At 45.5% G+C, this 10,437-nt stretch overlaps 1 non-coding gene across 1 annotated transcript; it reads right to left on the bottom strand.

Moving 5' to 3' along the window:
• Positions 1 to 6,167: 6,167 nt before the first annotated feature.
• Positions 6,168 to 6,240, bottom strand: TRNAF-GAA. Its single transcript has one exon. It is a non-coding gene; the product is annotated as a tRNA-Phe (tRNA).
• Positions 6,241 to 10,437: the final 4,197 nt, after the last annotated feature.

Below are 10,437 nucleotides of genomic sequence, written 5' to 3'. Positions count from 1 at the left end.
AGTGAGATAGGTAAGATCTGGGCACCTGCTCCTCTCGGGTAGCTTCCAGGTCTTCTTTCTCCTTGCTTCAGAAAGCAAGGGCGATGCCTGTAAAAATGAGTCATGCTCGTTTATTGGGGTCTGACTTATGCTGGTCAGATAACATGGTATAGGCACATGAGGAGAAAAATCCTGCTCTCCTTACTAATGCAAACAATCCCGTTGAAGTCAATGAGCTCGTTGTTCCAGCAAAGCAAGCAAGATTCGTGCCCTGCTTCTTCATCATCAGTCTACTGGGGTGTTGTGCAGGCCAAAAGTATAATTGGGTTCAAAAAATAACAACATCAATTCATGGGAGCTAAGTCCACATCCATGACTATTAGCCAAGATGGTCAGGGACACAACTCCTTGCTCAGGGTGATCCTAAATCTCTGCCTGCCAGAAGCTAGGAGGGGAAGGCAGGGGTGGATCTCTCCAGAATTTCCCTATTCTGTACATTCCCCTGAAGCTCTAGTTTGTGGTCACTGTTGGAGACGGGATACTGGGCTAGATGGACCATTGGTCTGACCCAGTGTGGCAGTTCTTATAAGCATACACAGAACAAATAAATGGACTTTATTAATAGTATCTCACATTTACAGAGCAGGTTTCTCTCCAGGGAATTCCCAAGTACATCCCAAACTTAAACCACAGACAAGAGCCGCTTTTTGCATCACTGAAATGCAGCCACCTCTGGAGTGCAGCACATCCGTTCTCAAAGACACGAAATAGTTTATGCCGTGTTTAGTTGAAACTGCTGAGGCAAATAGAATGACATTTACCCAAGACACTGAGGTTAACGTCCATTTTCTTGGGATTGGCAATGATCACAAATAACCGGACCATAGTAAGAAGCAACAGAGGGTCCTGTGGCACCTTTAAGACTAACAGCAGTATTGGGAGCATAAACTTTCGTGGGTAAGAACCTCACTTCTTCAGATGCCATTCCATACGGCTAAATGCAGTGCCTTGCATGAAGGCATCTCCACCAGCATAACGCTCCCTGTTGCTTCATCAGCGTCTTGCGGGGAAAATGGTAATCTGCTGAATCCTACAGCACCCTAGACATTCCAGGGAGGTCTCCCATTAGTCTTGGACTCAAACCTACCCGTGCTTAGCTTCTGACAGAGATTTGCTGGCTTCACAGCACAAGTGGCATAGGCCTACAGCCCATCTTAAGATGAGGCAGTTAGCAGGTCTTTACTGCTCTATAAGGCCCTGATCCAGCAGAGCCTTTAAGAATGTGCTTAACTTGATGCGCATGAATAGTCCCAATGAAACCGATGGGGCTTAAAATGAAGCACATACTTATGTGCTTTCCTGGACTAGGGTCTTCATCAATAAGTGTAGAATAGCAGGCTACAAAGTGCACATGGGAACGTACTGATTTTCTAATAAAAATAAGCAGCAGTGCTTTTCCCTGTTGAAAGATACTCCTCTCAACAGCATGTGGAGTGTATTATTTTTCTGATTAACAAGCCATAGGATGGATTTCTTCCCAAACATCTGATGCCCTGTGAATAATTTCCTTAATCAAAATGTAAATGCAGCTAGCGCATATTTTACTACTGTTGCCACAGTACTGCATCTCATTGCATCTTTACTTAATGCATGTTGTGGTTTTGTTTCATTATCGGACTATATTAAGCAACGGTTGTTTTGTATTTTCCTTTTTCTAGATGGATTTCATGAGATGCAGTACAAATGTTTAGACTCAACCAAATATCAGGTGCCGAGTCGCAAATTGGGAAGGGAATACATCAGGGGGAATGGGACCTGGAGTACATCATGTCCACCACACGAGTTTGAAATGGGCCTGGATCAGGGGCAGAGCTATGCAAATCCTGTTGGGTTTGGTTCACAATGGAGTTTGCAAACGATGCCGCACAGTTTGGTTTGGGTAGGGGATGGATTTGAACCAAATCTTTGCTTGGAAATGGAGTCTCAAAAACCATCTAGCCTAACTGTGTCCTCACTGCAGTCAATGGCAAAACCCCCATTGATTGCAAGAGGGATAGAATGGGGGCACTTATGAGAATCCCATCCCCAAGTTGTATAAATTCAGACTGCAAAGGAACCAACCCGTCCACCTGTCCCTCAACTAGTCACTTTAAAACCACAACCTCCTGCCAGCTCTGAACAGGCTCTGGGTACCCTTATGTACTTGCATGTCTCTTGTGGTAGAAATGAGATAGGACTTGATTATAAAGAGGATTTTTATCGAAACTGCTGGACTAAGGCAGACTCTATGTTTTCCCTTAGCTCTCTACTCCTAGAGTAACTCAGCTTGTCGCCAGAAAGGGTCTCCCTAAGTCCCGGCCTTCACCAAGGGACTGGTGAGGACGCTACACTTTCCATTGTTATCAGCGGTGCCCAATGGCGTCTGGGTCACCCCTCCTGAGTCTTGTATCAGAGGGTCTTCTGGAGAAGGAGAAAGAAGTGGCCGGACATCTCATCTTACAAGGTGGTAAGAAAGGGAAGTGCTTTCTTTCCAAGGAGTGAATGGTGGTCTATAAATCATAGCACAGCTGGCAAGGTGCCCTGAGGTGCTCCCTAGCTATTAGATGCTAGGGGCTGTGACTTTTCACTTGGCTAGCCGTGCTAAAGCTCATGTTGCCCTCTGCTACAAAATAAGTTGGAAAAAGAAGAACAGGAGTACTTGTGGCACCTTAGAGACTAACAAATTTATTAGAGCATAAGCTTTCGTGGACTACAGCCCACTTCTTCGGATGCATATAGAATGGAGCATAAGTTGGGTCTCCTAGGGCTTGCTGTGAGGCTGGAGGGAAATTAGAAGGAGGGTAGTGGGGGAAGCAGGGTGGCAGGCCAGGGGGAGGATATCGCAGTAGGGTTCATGGATTTTCTGCAGTATGAGAATCCTTGACCCTAGGTTTACAGAAAGTATCTCTTCCCCCACCCTAATTCTTCTCTGACAATCTCATCCTATTTTTTGGTTAGCTGTTAGAATGATTGAGACCCAGGCTCAATTTGAGTTTGAAATTGAATGAGACTATTTTTCAGAGCTCTGATCAGTAGCAATTAGTTGTCTTGGTCACCTAACAGTGCTCAGTTTTCTGTGTGAAATGAACTGGTGGCCTCATTTTCCCAGAAGCTGGGACTGGATGACAGGGAATGGATCACTCGATCATTGCCCTGTTCTGTTCATTCCCTCTGAAGCATGTTGGAAGACAGGATAGTGGACTAGATGGACCACTGATTGGTCTGACCCAGTCTGGCTGTTCTGATGTTCTAGCAGAGATGGACCTATGCCAAAACTTTGGATCTGGACATCCTTGAATTTTTGGGGTTTTGAATCCCGACCAGGATTCCCCAGCTGCATTATGCAGCTCAAACTCATCTGTAATTTCTAAAGGAAAGATGGGCACCCAAGAAAATCCCCATCGCAATGGGAATTGAATGGCACTTGTGAATGGGTTGCCTCTGCAGCACCCTCTTGTCATTCATCAGGGCATGACTCACCCAGCCATGGGTCTCCACTGGTAGGCTGCTTTCTCTGAGGTAGCTGTGCTTTCACCCTCCAGCCAAGTCACACTTCAGTTCACCCCTTCCAGGGTACTATAGTCCAAAAGAAATTGGGAAATAGAAAACCACAACTCAAAACAGGGCCATCCAACATACCTTTGGTGGGATCCCATCCTTCTATCAGGGTTTGCCTCCAAACAGTCCATGCTTCTACAGATCTTCTCCACATCTGGTCATCCCCTGTAGCAGGGGAGCAACTGTCCGGCAAGTTCCTTCCTAGGCAGCCCTCAACTAGGCAAGGCCTCCTCCTTTTAACTCCCATCTGCAGGCCTGACATTTGTTGCAGGTGTAGTGGGGGCAGGCCAATTGGATCCACAGTCTCTCATTAACCTGCTCGTTGCCAATGTGGGATCTATCCGCCCCATCACACAACATTGTTGATTGACTCAACAGAGAGGACACCGATTAAATAGAGTTTGGGGTTGAAGGAGAGCCTGCCCCTAGAGATGTCCCCTTTAAGCCCATTGGCAGGGTAATTCATGCGCTGAAGCTTTTGTGCTGCTAAACAGTATACTGATAACCTGGGATCTCGCACCAGCACTTACTGCACTTTATCACCCTGCCTGATATAAAACTATATTGTAATGAGCAACCTCTGATCAGCGTGGGAACAGGAGAAGGGCTGTTTGCCTCCCTCTCCCACTCCTGATTCCTCAGAGCCGGATGTGAAAGGTCTTCCAATTACTTATCAGTTAAGCAAATAAATACAGTGTTAGTTCAAGGACATTTAGCAATAAAATAAACACATCACAAAAGGCGCCCACCTGGTCAATAGGCTTAACATTTGGAGTGACAGATAAACCGAGCAAGTAACTGACAAGGCAGCATTCTGTGTTTGCAGAATAGTCGTGTGTTAGTGAGTGACTTAGAAAAATGGGCTTAGTTCGTGGTAAATTCATCCCTGTGTTGTTATATTGCTTCATCTCAGCAGACCTGCCCTTACCATGCTGCCCGTGGGTTTAAAGTGCACCTCATTTATCTCTGTTTGCCCCATCACCAGCCTGAACTTGTCCATTACAGTTGTCATGGAAAATGACTCATTTGTGCCCTTGAAAGTCTTCCCCAGAAATCTTAGTTTTGTCACTCCATTGAACAGACATGACAGAGGGTGAGACTGTGCTCCATCGATACCAGGGGTGGCCAAGCTGAGCCTGAGAAGGAGCCAGAATTTACCAATGTACATTGCCAAAGAACCACAGTAATACATCAGCCGCCTCCCCCGTCCCCAGCGCTTCCTGCCTGCCAGCAGCCCTCACCAATCAGCACCTACTCCCCCCTCCTCCCACCCTCCGCAATCAGCTGTTTCACATGCGCAGGAGGCTATGGGGGGAGGGGGGAGGAAGGAGGACATGTTACATCAGTTAGACTCCTTCTAGACGTACTTACACTTAACTCCCAAGATCAAAGTCGTAGGCATTGGTTGAGATCCCCTTCCATTAAAGCCTGGTCTACCATAGGAAATTAGGTCAGTCTAACAGAAAAATCCATACCCTTGAGCGATGTGGTTAAACAGACCTAATCCCTGGTGTAGACAGTGCAGCATTCTTCCATAGACCTATCTACCACCTCTCGGGGAGATGGATTACCTTGGCCAATGGGAGAACCTAAATTAGATACTCTTTGAGCAACTGACTTTCATTCTACAAGTGTCCAAGGAAGTTGGAATTGTTGTAACTTAATTGCTAAGCAGCAGGGAGAAGGTTTAAGTAAAGAGATGTCCACACCCTACATTAATTTACACTTCCTCGTATCTTTTATTGGCTCAACTTCTGGTGTTGAGGGACAAGTTTCAAGCTTATACAGAGCTCTTCTTTCTAATATCCTGGATTGACACAGCTACTACAATACTTCATACTTCCTTGCATTGTCTTCTAGCTCCTCAGCATGTCAGTAGCAAAACCTTAGATCCCCTTGGATATCAGCAACGAGGGTGCAAGTAACTCAAAGAGAGCCTAAGGAAATGCAAGGAAAGAGGAGGCAGGATTTCAAACATGGGCCACTGAGTTTGGGATGGTCTATGGATCAGTTATAGAGGCAGTAATAGAGTCAATAATTGTTGTCATTGGCCTCAAAAGAAGTCAATATATATTTATTAGTAATTTAATGATACAGGCGAGAATTAATGATCAATCATTCTAACAGCTAACCAAAAACTAGGATGAGATTGTCAGAGAAGAATTGGGGGTGGGGGAAGAGACAGCCAACCAGAGAAAAGATTGTAGACAAGGGGAAGTCCATGGAAAACTTCTAAATGGATCCAATTTAATAATTAAGCAGAGGTCATAGCTCCTTGGCACTGGAAGAAATAAACAGCCTGCATAATTTGAATACTTATTTCCAGATCACTAAGCTATCATCACTGCGGCAAAAGCAAATGCCCCCATCACTACCAAGGGGTGGTGCACTCCCTTTATAGGTCCAGTAACAGACAAGGTATCTGAGTATTAGGATTAGAAGGGACCTCAGAAGGTCATCCAATCCAACTCAACCTCCAAACAGATTTCTACCCCAGTTCCCTAAATGGCCCCCTCAAGGATTGAACTCGCAACCAGAGGTTTCACAGGCTAATGCTCAAACCACCGAGCTATCCCTCTCCCCAAAGGGCTTCCTAAAGCCTGGGATTGAACCAGGGACCTTTAGATTTTCAGTCTAATGCTCTCCCAACTGAGCTACTTTGGCAGCTGAAAACTGGCTAGCCTTGTACTTGGGTTCCCTGCATGAGAAGCCTCATGGAAGTCAGCCAGTCTTATCTGGTTTGCATCTTTGAGAATTTCCTTCATTACTTACTGGCATCTGTCTAGAACGGGTTAGCTGAATCAGGGAGGTTGAGACTGTAATGAACCAGGACTCACTCTGGACAGATAAAACAGAGGCAGCAACAGCACTTTAGCAATCTGGGGAAAGGGAGGGAAATGAAAAGGATAATTTTTATTTGACAGACTTAGTTTGAAAAGCTACAGAGGCTAATGGGGAAACAATTTCCTGGTTAGCGTACCCGAACTAGCCCCAAAGTTTGTGATTAAACAATTTCTGAGAAATGAAAAGCCTTCTGCATATAGGATAAGAAAAATACATTGCCGCACTATACACCTTCCATTTGAGGAGTTCAGACACGAAAGGCTCCATTCTCACCCACATCCCTGCGAGGAAAGGAATTATGACTATCCCTCACTTTTCAGCTGTAGGTATCTGAAGTGCTGAGAAATAGCTCCAACTTGCAAAGGATATTGACGACTTGGGTGCCTACATTTTTGGGTTCTTAGCTTGAGACGTGAACCTGCAAAATTGGAGACACCTAAAATGACTCTCCACCTTTGGTCTAAATGATTCACCCAGAGTCACACAGCAAGTCTGTAAAGAGCTAGGGATACAACACAGATCTCCTGACTCCCAGCCCTGTGCTTTAGGCTAGGTCTACACTGTGGCTTACGTCAGCATAATTTGTGTCATTCAGGGGTATGAATAAACCGCCCCCCTGAGTGACATAAGTTACACCAACAGAGCTCCTCCCACTGACTTAGCTACTGCCTTTCACAGAGGTGGGTTTATTATGCTGATGGGAGAGCTTGCTTCTGTCGGCATAGAGCGTCTTCACCAGACGCACTGCAGTGGCACAGCTGCACTGGGGCTGTATGTGTGGACAAGCCCGTTGTCACAGGACTGTCCTCTTCTCAAGAAGTTTGATTAGTTCAAGGGACGCCAAGGCAGTAACTTTCAAAAGAGAGAGGCAGGAAAAGGCCTGGAGAACAGGAGCAGTGCTGGAGCATCCTATGTGGTGGGAACTGGCAAACATCAGCAGAGCATCTGGAAGGAAACTTAGCATTTATATCTGAAATGGAAAAGGTTCCTCGCAGTGACAGGAGGGACCATGGCCCAGTTCATACAGTACTATGGAGCGTGGCCATTGATTGCACCATTGTGCCTTTGCAGAGTCACTGCCGAAGTCCATAGTGCAGCTTAGTGGAGAACGTTCTGCTGTTGGTATCAGGGGTATAGACGGGGAGGGTTGAGCTTTTCCAAGGAAATGTGTTTTCATGTTCCAGGCCGGATTCACTCCCTATGTGGTAAATCACTGTGGAGCAGGGTCCAAGATGTAAACTGTGTTTTCAGTGTAGTCCTCACTTTGAGTGGGTCTCCAGACCACTCTCCAGGGGTCACACAGAGCTCCCCACTTTGATTCAGAGGTAACCGCTTTGGAAGGGGTGGACAGCCCCAGAAAGGGGTGGTGACGTTACCCACCACTGTCCTGGCTTCCTTGGTTTCCTGTGGTCAGGCAGTTTGGAAATCCAGCCCAGAGCAGCTGGGAACCCAGCTATACAGTGCAGCTGAAAAACATGGGCAAGGTGAACCCAAGAAGGGGTGTGGCCATTCTAGTCAAGAGAGATGCTGATTGTCTCCAAGATAGCCTTTTCCATTGGAGCTCCAATGCTGATTGCAGTGAAGATTATGGACCTGGGGGGACAGGGAGTGGCTTCATATATATTTCCATAATTGAGTCTCAGCTAGTCAAGACATGCTTCCCCCCCCTTGTGAATGATTTAGACAATATATATTGTCAAAAAACTGAAACTGGACAAAAATATTTTTGGTTGCTGAAAATCAGAAAAGATGGTTTGTCAACAAAAATCTGATTTTTTTAGGAAAAAAAAGTCATTTTCTCAAAAAGCTATTTCTATTAGAAACACATTTGGATGGTCCTGGGTCCCCATGAGAGGAGTGATTGGATGGTAGACAGCGTGTTGAATTACCTTACTCTGGAGATGCTAGGTTACGTGAATGGCGTCTAGGTGGCTGCCATAGCTGGCATAGATTATAGCAGCCCTGAGGCTGCTCTAACTTATGCTGGGTGTTAAACCAGCCTTTTGTTGTCCCCAGAATAGGGTGACGCCAGGCCACCTTCTCCCTCTCACACTGAATCCTGAGCTGACTGGATCTCACCTGGACTCCAGGACTTTACCCAATACCACCAGATAATATCTGACCTTTCTATACCACTCTACCATCTTAAATGAATGGAGGCTTATGGCATCTCTGTGAGGAAGCAATCTCATTCCCATTTTAGGAAGGGGAAACTGAGTCACAGAAAGTTTATATAACTTGCTTACTGTCACACACACAGCTTGAATGAGAGCTGAGAACTGGACTGACTCCTGACTCCCATGCCTATGTTGTAATCCCAGATCATCCTTCCTGGCCTGACAAGTGAAACTAAACTTTAAATCTCACCTCGGTTCAATCATGTTTAAGAGAACACCACAAGATTATAAAAATGTATTTCAAACTTGGTACATTTTTCAAAACAGCGTCAGTTTTGTGCAGTGATTGCCAAATGCTGCTCTGTGTCCTAGTCTAGCCAATTACTCTGCTTCCCACCCGATCGTTACCTGTCAAATGAGCTGCGCGGCAACGCTCATCAGCTGGAATCTTTTAGTAGCTGGCAGGGCCTATTAAAAGCCATGTAAAATCACACACTTTCAAAACCATCACTTTCTTGAACATCAGGTTTTTATATTTCTCCCGCCCCCAGACATCCAGGTGGCATACTGAGTTTGATGTTGGTTCCTGTTTTCTCCTTCTGGCTTCTCATACATTGTAATTACAGAAAGTATAAGAGGGGTAGCCACGTTAGTCTGGATCTGTAAAAAGCGACAAAGAGTCCGGTGGCACCTTATACTAACAGACGTATTGGAGCATAAGCTTTCGTGGGTGAATACCCACTTTGTTGGATGCATCAGTATTCACCCACGAAAGCTTATGCTCCAATACGTCTGTTAGTCTATAAGGTGCCACAGAACTCTGTCGCTAATTACAGAAAGTTACTTCTTGAATCTTATGCATTATTGAGACCTTGTCTCCCGCCTCTGCTATGCCAGCGATGTCAACCACAGTCACTCGTCAGTCCCGTTTTCCCTCAAGCCCCTTTGCACTTTCACTTCTGCTGCCCCATATTGCTTGGGAGGCGCTCCCCATAACAATCCGCAAAGCCATTCTATGGGCCCCTTTAGATCCCTCCTCAGAACTCCTCTTTGCTCTCATGTCGCAGAACTCTGGACAGTGGGTGGGCTGTGGGTGTGCTGGGTTCCGTTTATTAAGCTAAATGGGATTGTTTCCCCATTTCCCTCTTTCTCCCTCCTTTTACTTGTTTGACCCACTTGCTGTTATCCCATCATGTGTACAGGTTGTAAGCCTTTTCGGGCAACGACTGTCTTTTTATTATACATGTGTGTAAAATACTGAGCATGTGGGCCTTGAGCCGTAACTGGGGCCTCTAATCACTGTTAGGATTTCCTCCGAGACCTTTTTTTACATGGCTTCCCAAGAACTTAGTTCAATTCCAGACAGTGTCACTTAGGCATTTTTATTTGGCATTTAGCAAGGCTAGACTGATTTGCTTAGATTCAAGCATAGGGAGTGAGTATAGGCCACACCACACATCCAAAATTACACAGAAACCCTCTCCCTTTACATACATTTCCACATCATGTTACATTTACTCTACGTTGCATCACACATTTTGGGATTAGCTTGGTTACTTTGTGGAGGAACTAATCCTTGTACAGCATGCTTTGTCCATGCGCTGTCCATGCACAACCTACTCTTTACCTCCTCATGTTCCCGGATTATCTTGTCCATTGTAAATGGTTCCCTTGGGGTTCTTCCTCTTATATTAGCTAGTTCAGATAGGTCAGTAAACTAAGACACAGACTATCTTAGTTAGCATAACATTCTGTTTTCAGCCTGCTAATCTATTTACCTCTCTAATCCTGTCTTCCAAGAAATGAGGCCTCCCCCATGTCCAATTACTCATGTCAAGCCAAGCCTACAATCATCACCATAATAATAATTGTAAATAGCAACTGCTCTATTGTCATTTTG

The sequence above is a fragment of the Trachemys scripta genome, chromosome 7 (assembly GCF_013100865.1).
Source record: "Trachemys scripta elegans isolate TJP31775 chromosome 7, CAS_Tse_1.0, whole genome shotgun sequence".
NCBI classification, from domain to species: domain Eukaryota; kingdom Metazoa; phylum Chordata; order Testudines; family Emydidae; genus Trachemys; species Trachemys scripta.
The sequence above is the reverse complement of the archived record's forward strand: the minus strand, read 5'-3'. Positions and strand labels throughout refer to the sequence as shown.